Below are 10,262 nucleotides of genomic sequence, written 5' to 3'. Positions count from 1 at the left end.
AAAATATTATTGATTATAATATGCCCTTGGGGTCCTGGCACCCGTAAAGACATATGTGGTAATGAAATATGTTGAAAGGGGTCATAGGTTATCCTATGACACCTTTCGACCCATATAAGAAATTATAATATGTCTCTAAGGGTCCTAGGACTCCTAGAGACATATGTTGTAATTAAATGTGTCAAAACGGGTCAGTGGTCATCCTATGGCCCCTTTTGACCCATATAAATGATCATAATATGTCCCTAGGGGTCCTACAACCCCTAAAGACATATTTTGTAATGAAATGCATCAAAAGAGGTCATAGGTTATCCTATGATCCCTTTCAACCCATATAAATGATTATAATATGTTCCTAGGTATCTTGGGACCCCTAGAGACATGTTGTAATGAAATATGAAAAAGGGGTCATGGGTTATTTTATGACCCCTTTAGACCCATATAAATGATTATAATATGTTTCTACAGGTCTTGGGACCCTTACAGACATGTTGTAATGAAATACGTAGAAAAGGGGTCATAGCTTATCCTATGACCCTCTTTGATTCATATAAATGATTCTAATATGTCCCTAGGGGTTCTGGGACCCCTAGAGACATATGTTGTCATGAAATGTGTTGAAAGGGGTCATAGGTTATACTATGACCCCTTTCAAACTATATAAATGATTATAATATATCCCTAGTGGTCATATGATCCCTAGAGACATATATTGTAATGAAATATGTTGAAAGGGGTCATAGGTCATCCTATGGCCACTTTTGACCCATAAAAATGATTATTATATGTCCCTAGGTGTCGTAGGACCCCTAGAGACATATGTTGTAATGAAATATGTTGAAAGCCTATGACCCCTTTTGACCCATATAAATGATTATAATATGTCCCTAGGGGTCCTAACACCCCTAGTGACATATGTTGTATTAAAATTTGTCGGAGGGGGTCATAGGTTATCCTATGACCCCTTTCGACCCATATGAATGATTAAAATATGTCCCTAGGAGTCCTAGGAACCCTAGAGACATATGTTGTAATGAAACATGTCAAAAAGGGTCACAAGTTATCTTATGACCCCTTTCCATCCATATAAATGATTATAATATGTCCCTAGTGGTCCTGGTACCCCTAGAGATATATGTTGTAGTGAAATGTGTTGAAAGGGGTCATAGGTTATCCTATCGCCCATTTTGACCCATATAAATGATTATAATATGTCCTTAGGGGTCCTAAAACCCCTAGTGACATATGTTATAATGAAATGTGTTGAAATAGGTCATGGGTTATCCTATGACCACTTTTGACTTGTATAAATGATTCTAATATGTTCATAGGGGTCTTGGGACTTCTAGAGACATATGTTGTCATGAAATGCTTCGACAGGGATCACAGGTTATCCTATGACCCCTTTTGACCCATATAAACGATTATATTATGTCCCTAGTGGTCTTAGGACCCCTAGAGACATATGTAGTAATGAAATGTGTCAAAAGGGGTCATAGGTCATCTAATGGCCCCTTTCAACCCATATAAAATGATTATAATATGTCCCTAGGGGTCCTACAACCTGTAGAGACATATGTTGTAATGAAATGTGTTGAAAGGGGTCATAGATTATACTATGACCCCTTTCAACCCATATAAATGATTATAATATGTCCCTAGGGGTCCTAGGACCCCTAGAGACATGTTGTAATAAAATGTTTCAAAAGCGGTCATAGGTTACCCTATGACCCCTTTTAACCAATATAAATAATTATAATATTTCCCTCAGGGTCCTAGGACCCCTAGAGACATATTTTGTAATAAAATGTGTCAAAAGGGGTCATAGGTTATCCTATGACCCCTTTCGACCCATGTAAACAATTATAATATGTCCCTAAGGGTCCTAGGATCCCTAAAGACATGTTGCAATGAAATGTGTTGAAAGGGGTCATAGGTCATCATATGGTGCCTTTCGACCTTTATAAATTATTATAATATGTCTCTAGAGGTCTTAGGACCCCTAGAGACATATGTTGTAATGAAATGTGTAAAAAGGGCTCATAAGTTATCCTATGACCCCTTTTGATCCATATAAACAATTATAATATGTCCATTGGAGTCCACAGAACCCTAGAGACATATGTTGTAATGAAATGTGTCGAAAGTGGTCACAAGTTATCCTATGACCCCTTTTGATCTATATAAACAATTATAATATGTGCCTAGGGGTCTTGGGACCCATAGAGACATATGTTGTAATGAAATATGTTGAAAGGGGTCATAGGTTATCCTATTACCCCTTTCAACTCATATAAATGATTATAATATGTGCCCAAGTGTCCTAAGACCCCTAGAGCCATATGTTGTAATGAAATAGGTCAAAAGGGGTCATAGGTTATACTAAGACCCCTTTCGACCCATATAAATGATTATAATATGTCCCTAGGGGTCATAGGACCCCTAGAGACATATGTTATCATGAAATGTGTCGAAAAGGGTCATGGGTTATACTATTAGCCCTTTCGACCCATATAAATGATTATACTATGTCCGTAGGGGTCCTAGGACCCCTAGAGACATATGATATCATAAACTGTGTCGAAAGGTGTCATAGGTTATTCTAGGACCCCTTTCAACTCATATAAATGATTATAATATGTCCCTAGTGGTCCTAGGACCCCTCGAGACATATGGTATAATGAAATGTGTTGAAAGGGGTCATAGGTTATTCTATGACCCCCTTTTGACTCATATAAATGATTATAATATGTCTCTAAGGGTCTTGGGACCCCTTGAAACATATGTTTTAATGAAATGTGTCGAAAGGGATCATAAGTTATCCTGTGACCCCTTTCAACCCATATAAATGATTATAATATGCTCCTATGAGTCTAAGGACCCCTAGGGACATATGTTGTCATGAAAACATGTCAAAAGGGGTCATAAGGTTATGCTATGACTCCTTTCAACCCATATAAATGATTATAATGTGTCCCTAGCGGTCTTAGGACCCCTAGAGACATGTTGTCATAAAATATGTTAAAAGGGGTCATAGGTTATCTTATGACCCCTTTTGATCCATATAAATGATTACAATATCTCTCTAGGATTTTTGGGACTTCTAGAGACATATGTTGTAATGAGATTTGTTGAAAGGGGTCATAGGTTATCCTATTACCCCTTTCGACCCATATAAGTGATTATAACATTTCCCTAGGTGTCCTAGGACCTCTAGAGATGTGTTGTAATGAAATGTGTCGAAAGGGGTCACAAGTTATACTATGACCCATTTCAACCCATATATTTAATGATTATAATATATCCCTAGAGGTCCTAGGACCCTGAAAGACATATGTTGTCATGAAATATGGTGAAAGGGGTCATAGGGTACTCTATGACCCCTTTCGACTCATTGGAATACATGATATATTTTCATAGTGGTCCTAGGACCCTTAGGAACATGTGTTATCATTTAATGAGTCAAAATAGTAACCTATGACCCCTTTTAACCCATTTAAACACATGATTTATGTCCCTAGGGGTCCTAGGACCCCTATGAACATATATTTTCATATAAAGTATTTTCCACTCATTTGAACACATGATGTATTTTCCTAGGTGTTCTAGGACCTCTATCAACATATGTTATCATTTAATGGGTCAAAAGGGCTCATAGGGAAACCTATGACCCCTTTTGGCCCATTAAACACATGATGTATGTTCTTAGGGGACCTAGGATCCCTAGGGGCATACATGATGTGTTATAATGGGTAAAATGGGGTCATAGGGCATGCCATGACACATTTCGACTATTACATGACAAAATACATTCATAAGGTGCGTAGGACCCCTAGGGACATACATATTGTGTTCTAGTGGATCAAATTGGGTTAAATGATATCATATGACCCCTTTTGACCCTTTACATGACAAAATTTGTTCTTGTGGTTCCTAAGATCTCTAGGGACAAGCATGCTGTGTTGAAATGGATTAAAATGTGTCCCAGGATAACCTATGGCCCATTTCAATCAAATACATGACAACGTATGTTCATAAGGATCCTAGGGCCCCTAGGGACATATATGTTTTGTTCCAATGGATAGAAAGGGGTGATAGGGTATCTTATGACCCCTAGGGACACACCTCTTATATTCCAATGGGTAGAAAGGGCTCATAGGGTATTCTATAACCCCTTTTGACACATTACATGAGAAGATATGTTTTAGATTAAGGTAAAAACAGGTTTTGAAGGGGCCCCAAAACCCTTTACATCAAAAAGAAAGATATACTGTGAAGCCCTACCAAGTTTTAAAAGGACCTAAAACTAGCTAAACATCTAAACTAGGTTTTAATGGGACCTGAAACCAACAGATGTCTCTAGAAAAAGCAACTAAAAAATACACTGGAACCTGGAAAGTAAACAGACTATAAAGAAAAGCAACCAAAAAAACCTCCCAGACCAGTAACTAGCTAGCCAGTGCCATAACCCGCTTACCACCACAAAAATATTATTCAGAATAGGGAAACTTAAGATTTTCCTTTTGATTTGAAATTTCCCTTACACGACCGAAGGTTCATATCTAAAGGGGGAGCAGAAGGCTTAAATCTCTTACATGAGAACATATGTTGCTAGGGGTCATAGAACTCTTATCATCATGTTTGTTGTGCTCCAATGGGTCAAATTTTGATCCATTACAGATAACATATGTTCCTAGGGGTCCTAATGCCCTATGGCCATACATGTTGTGTTCCAAAGGGTCAAAAGGTGTCATCAGATACCCTATGACCCCTTTCATGGGTCGAAAGGGTCATAGGATACTCTATGAACCCTTTTGACCCATTGAAAGACAACATATATGTCTATAAGGGTCTTAGGACCCCTAGGAACATATGTTATTATGTATTAGGTCAAAAGGTGTCATAGGCTACTCCATAACCCCTTTCTACCCATTGAAACACAAGATATATGTCCCTAGGCATCCTTTGAGCCTTAGGAAGATATGTTGTTGTATACTGGGTCAAAATGGGTCATAGGGTATCCCATGACCCATTTGGACTCATAGGAACATATATGTCCCTAGTGAGACCCGTAAGAACATATATCATCATATAGTTTATTAACTTAGGTTACTAATATATATAATATATATAATAATAATATATATATATGATATATAATTATATAATAATATATAATAAGTAATAAATATATATAAAATAATTATATAATATATTATTATTAATATTTAATACTATTTAATAAATTTTATTAACTATATATAAGGATTGGTCCCCCCCCTCCCCAATTATCTTATAACTATATTGTACTAGGACTTGGTATAGCTTAAAAATTGGTCCCCCCTTTGAGTTTGGTTAATAAAAATCAATATTTATCTTAAAAATTGGTCCCCACTCCCTTTACATTTGAATTTGGTGCAATAATTTGGGATCATAGATCGGGTACTCATTCTCAAATTGGATACCCATTCTCAAGGTATTACATTTTTGGTTTGGTAGCAAGATGGGTGGGACAAAAGTCAAAGCACATTTTGAAATGCTTTTAGGCATTTCAAAACTACATGTTTTTCACATTGCCACTTTTTGGCACATCATGATCTTGGACATGCCCATTTGATAGCCCAACAAGAGACCAACCTATGGAGATTTCTTCCACAAGGACATTTATATAGTATTTTTTGCTCCACGACAGGAATGGATAATACCACTTGAGGTTTTGTCCACGTGGTTTACCCAATAAAGGGAGTGTCCACTACACTTAACCCTCTCTAACAATGAAGACTCACAACATGGACCACATGGGTACTTAGCTCTTATTTAATGGTTTCAAGTTTTTGATGTGCCCAAAAGAGAATAGAGCATACTCCTCTACCTCTTCACCTCACCCAAACATAGCAAGAAGATTAATTGATACACTAAGTTTAAATCACCTCACCAAGGTGTGTATGTCAATAATAATGACTATTGATCTCTCTAAATGAGACCAAAAGAGAATGTACCATCAAATGTTGAAGGCTAAACCATGCAGGATAATGAAATTATAGCAAGTCATTCCCTACCTACAAGGGTTCCTTCATCAAGAAGAGCTAGAAGCCCACTCTCTCAAGATCCCAAATAGTGTTCATAGGGCCTAATTACTATGTGTGAAACATGAAAGAAAATCTAGGTTCATTTTTAGAGCATAAATCAAAGTGAGAACTATGAAAATATGTCAAACACTCACAAAAAGTACACACGAGGTTTTGTTTTTAATAGCTCAAAACTAAATGTTATAGAGATGTAATAAAATACTTGGTAATCCTCGCAACGCATGTATTAGTCCACTAATCTAACGAACCAAGCAAGAAAAAAGTAAACCAATACAAGATAGATATGTCCTATGATAACTCAAGGATTATATCTAAAAATCTGATTTTTATGAGTAATAATAGTTAGAAAATAACCCAAATGAAAACTCTTGAACCATGTGGAAATTAAATGCAAGTTAATCATTAAATGTCCTTTTTTTCTTACCTTCTCAACAAGATTGGACCTATATGACATGAATTTAGATCTCAAACCCTAAATACAAAAAAAAGACCCCTATTATAAAAATAGAGAGCTTTCCAAAAATGTCAGACTTTTAAAAAGATCTTTTCATTTGTGCCCTAAGGACTCATTTTGTCAAAACAAATCAATATTTTAAAATTGAGTTATAGAGTCTTAATATGATTTAAAAATTAAAAACACAAAGAATAGACCCTCTATATAATTTAAATACCTTTCCAAAAATGTAAATTTTTCCAAAAAATTCTCTGATTTGTGACCAAAAATGATATTTTATGAAAAATAATGAAAAATTTATAACTCACGAAAAACAAGTCTTAAAATTCTAATTTTTGGACAGAGACATCTTGGATGCCTCCCCAACATGCAAAAATAATTTTAGATTCGAACTCAAAGCAGTTTAAGAGATATGATCAAATCTTTCAAAACCTAGGGTTTTAACCTTCAACTCAATTTGCACAAGAGGATTAACACCAAAAATAAACAAAACCAAAATGTAAAGGTGGGTTGCCCATAGTGGGCATGAAAAATGTGTGTTAAAATATTTACACATTTCTATGAATCATTATATTCAAGACTGCTAAAGAATGAGGTCTCAAATGGCAACACATAGCTCTCTATTCATAGAGTGCAAGTGTTTACAGTGGAGGGCCTCAGTTTAGACCTAGTTTGTGTTTGTGCAAGTACACCATAAACAAGAGATTCAAAGAGGAAAGGAAAGAGTGCTAGTCTCCATGATCATCAAATATGCATGGAAATGAAAATGGAAGCTATTCTATATAACAATGCATGGAAACAAACTAATCTATGAAAGGAAATGCAAATGCAAGATTATTCTATGAAAGGAAATATAAATCTAATCTAACATGCGAGTGCAAGAGTAATCTAAATGGATTTCTATGAATGTGTGAGAGAAGAAGACAAGAAAAGAGAAGTTTCAATTTCCAAGCTCAAGTGCTCAAACTCTCCTCCAAAATTGCTATCCAAACCTACAGCATAACAATAAAATCTTGATCTATCCAAAAAGAAAAAAGAGAGGAGAGGGCTCCTTATAAAGGAAGGTGTGGAGAGGAATGCATCCTCAAGAGCAATGTGGGATAAATCCCTAAAAACGCAAGTGAGAGGAAAAAGCCCACCACTTAGAAATATGTGCAAAAAAAATGAATCTTTATAAGATTTAATTTGATTTATTTAATTTATTTTCTTTTTTATCAAAAAGAGAGCTTTAAGTGAGGATTTATGTATTTAATTAAAAGAGGGATTTTCTTTTAATTAAATAAGATAAGATTATGTAATTAAAAGAGAGATTTTAATTAAATAAGATAAAATTATTTAATTAAAAGAGAGATTTTCTTTTAATTAAATTAGATTATTTTATTTATTTAAAAGGAATTTTTTCTTTTAATTAAATAGGATTATTGATGAAATGATCAAACCTTGGGAAATATTGAAATAATTGAATTAATTATGATTTGATCAAGAAAATTGATTTGAATTAAAAATATTGTAAGGCATTGATTCAGGAAATTGATAAATTGATTCCATCATTTGATAAATTGAAGAATGAGGACCCATAGTCTAGGCAACCATTTTAGGGTGCATACATCTACAACCAATAGGGAATCAATAGGTAAATTGCAGCCATTCTGACTATCCAAACCACAATGTAGTAAGGACAAAGCATATACCTAAATCCAACCCCATCCTAGCCCTTGACCTCATTTAGGTCGCTCGGTATCAAATCAAAATTTCCAATCTACCCTCTCCAATGATTCTTTGTTTAGGGCTTTATCTAATATTAGGAATCTACCAATTAGAAATGATAGACTCAGGGAATCAAGCTCAGACAATGTTTTTATTATTAGCAACACAATTTTGAAGCTCACTAAACAGAATATCAAGACAGGGGTCTTTATGCATTTTGGAATGGTCATATTTCCAAAAATTCAAGCATGAGTAAATGACTGAATGATTTCTGCGGTGACCAAGTAAGTATATCTTCAATTTCTCTCTATTCCATTCTATTTTTTAAAAGGTTTTACTCTAAATTTCTTCAAATGAGAACCCAATTTTGATGAAATTTTTGGTAAGAAATATAAGGTTCCAATGTGGGTCTTGTTGATTTCATCCCTCAAAAAATCAATCATTATGAAATTTTAAAACATATTGGTTCCACTCTAGGTGAACTCGTATGGATACAAGCTAACCTCTATAATTCTAATAATGTTAAGTTTTGGTTAATCTACAAGTATGTCTCAATGATTTCAAACATGTTAAATTAATAACCCACATATCTATATATAAGTTAAATTTTACGAGATTCAAAGGTCAAACAAAGGAGATCATTAAACTGGATTCATGTCGAACCAATAATCAAAAACATCGTGATCTAAATTCATCTTTAAAAGAAACCTTTTCAATTTTTATATTAAAAATAGTAATAAGAGACAAGAACTTTTTAATATATCAAATCATATAAAATTGGCAAAATGATCTGCCACAATTATAGATTCCTACAAGTATGATGGTATTAGAGAGGAAATTGAAAAGGGCGAAATAATAGGTGATGATATAGAGCTCCAAAATTCTTACCAAAGTCAAGAAAATCAAGAATTAAACAAATATACAAGCATAGATTGTTCAAGAAGATACAGATGAAAATGGAAAAGGTCTCTCCAACATTGAAGAAAACATGAAAATAATGCAACAATGTGAACAATGTATCAAGAAAAAGTTATTCATTGAAGATATTAAAAAAAATTGATCCTTTATAAAATAATGACTCATGATATTTTTTAATTCAAAATGACATAAGTGATCTGCTTATTCTTTGGGAAGAAGCCCACACATAACATAATACATTTACTATGTCTCCCCCAACAAATAACTCTAAGTTGGATTTAAGAGCAACAGAGCTTTTAGAGAAGTTTCAAGAGAATAGAGATATAAATAAGGTTACAAAAATGATTACAGGTAATGCGACAAACATAGTATTTCCTTCTTCAAAATGTTAGGAAATGAAAAAAGAGGAATCTAATCAAAATGATAAAAACAAGAATGCTAATCACATTGGCACATGGACAACTGGTAAATATCCATCTCCATTTTCAATCAATATTAATAAGGAAAAGGATGTTTCACCCGATAAGAAGAACTTAGATGAATATCAAGTAATTGTAGAAACAAGAAAAGGTAAAAATAGAGAAGATCCTTTAGATAAAGCTGATGAAGATATTTCTTTGCAAAACCTTGTCATCAACCATTTATCCTCTTCTATATTTGATCTTTATGAGAAGGAGAATGTATTGATCTCAACTCCTATCAAGACACATAAAGGTCCAACAAAATCTTTGAACTTTAGTCCTATCCCTTAAGATACCTAGTCAAAGACCAAATGAAGCAAATTTAATACAATAAAATGAACATAGTTGTACAAATGAGCCACAAGGAAAGTTGTACACAATAGAATGAATTTGAGCAACATAATCTTAATCCAATCATCCCATCTTAGCATGCCCAGTAAAACTTTTGCAAATTTCTATTCCAATTCAAAAGCAAGATTCTTGCAACACGCAACAATAGTAAAGGGCAACACAATTGCATTAAAATGATAGAGAAAATTTAATTTGTCACATCTATATGAAATATAAAATAATAAGACAATTTCTAGTCCAATCATTCCTTTGATGGTCTATTTCTCACAAGCAATAAATGTT

This window comes from Cupressus sempervirens, chromosome 4 (assembly GCF_028749045.1).
Source record: "Cupressus sempervirens isolate cs-2001-9-10 chromosome 4, ASM2874904v1, whole genome shotgun sequence".
Lineage (NCBI taxonomy): Eukaryota > Viridiplantae > Streptophyta > Pinopsida > Cupressales > Cupressaceae > Cupressus > Cupressus sempervirens.
The sequence above is the reverse complement of the archived record's forward strand: the minus strand, read 5'-3'. Positions refer to the sequence as shown.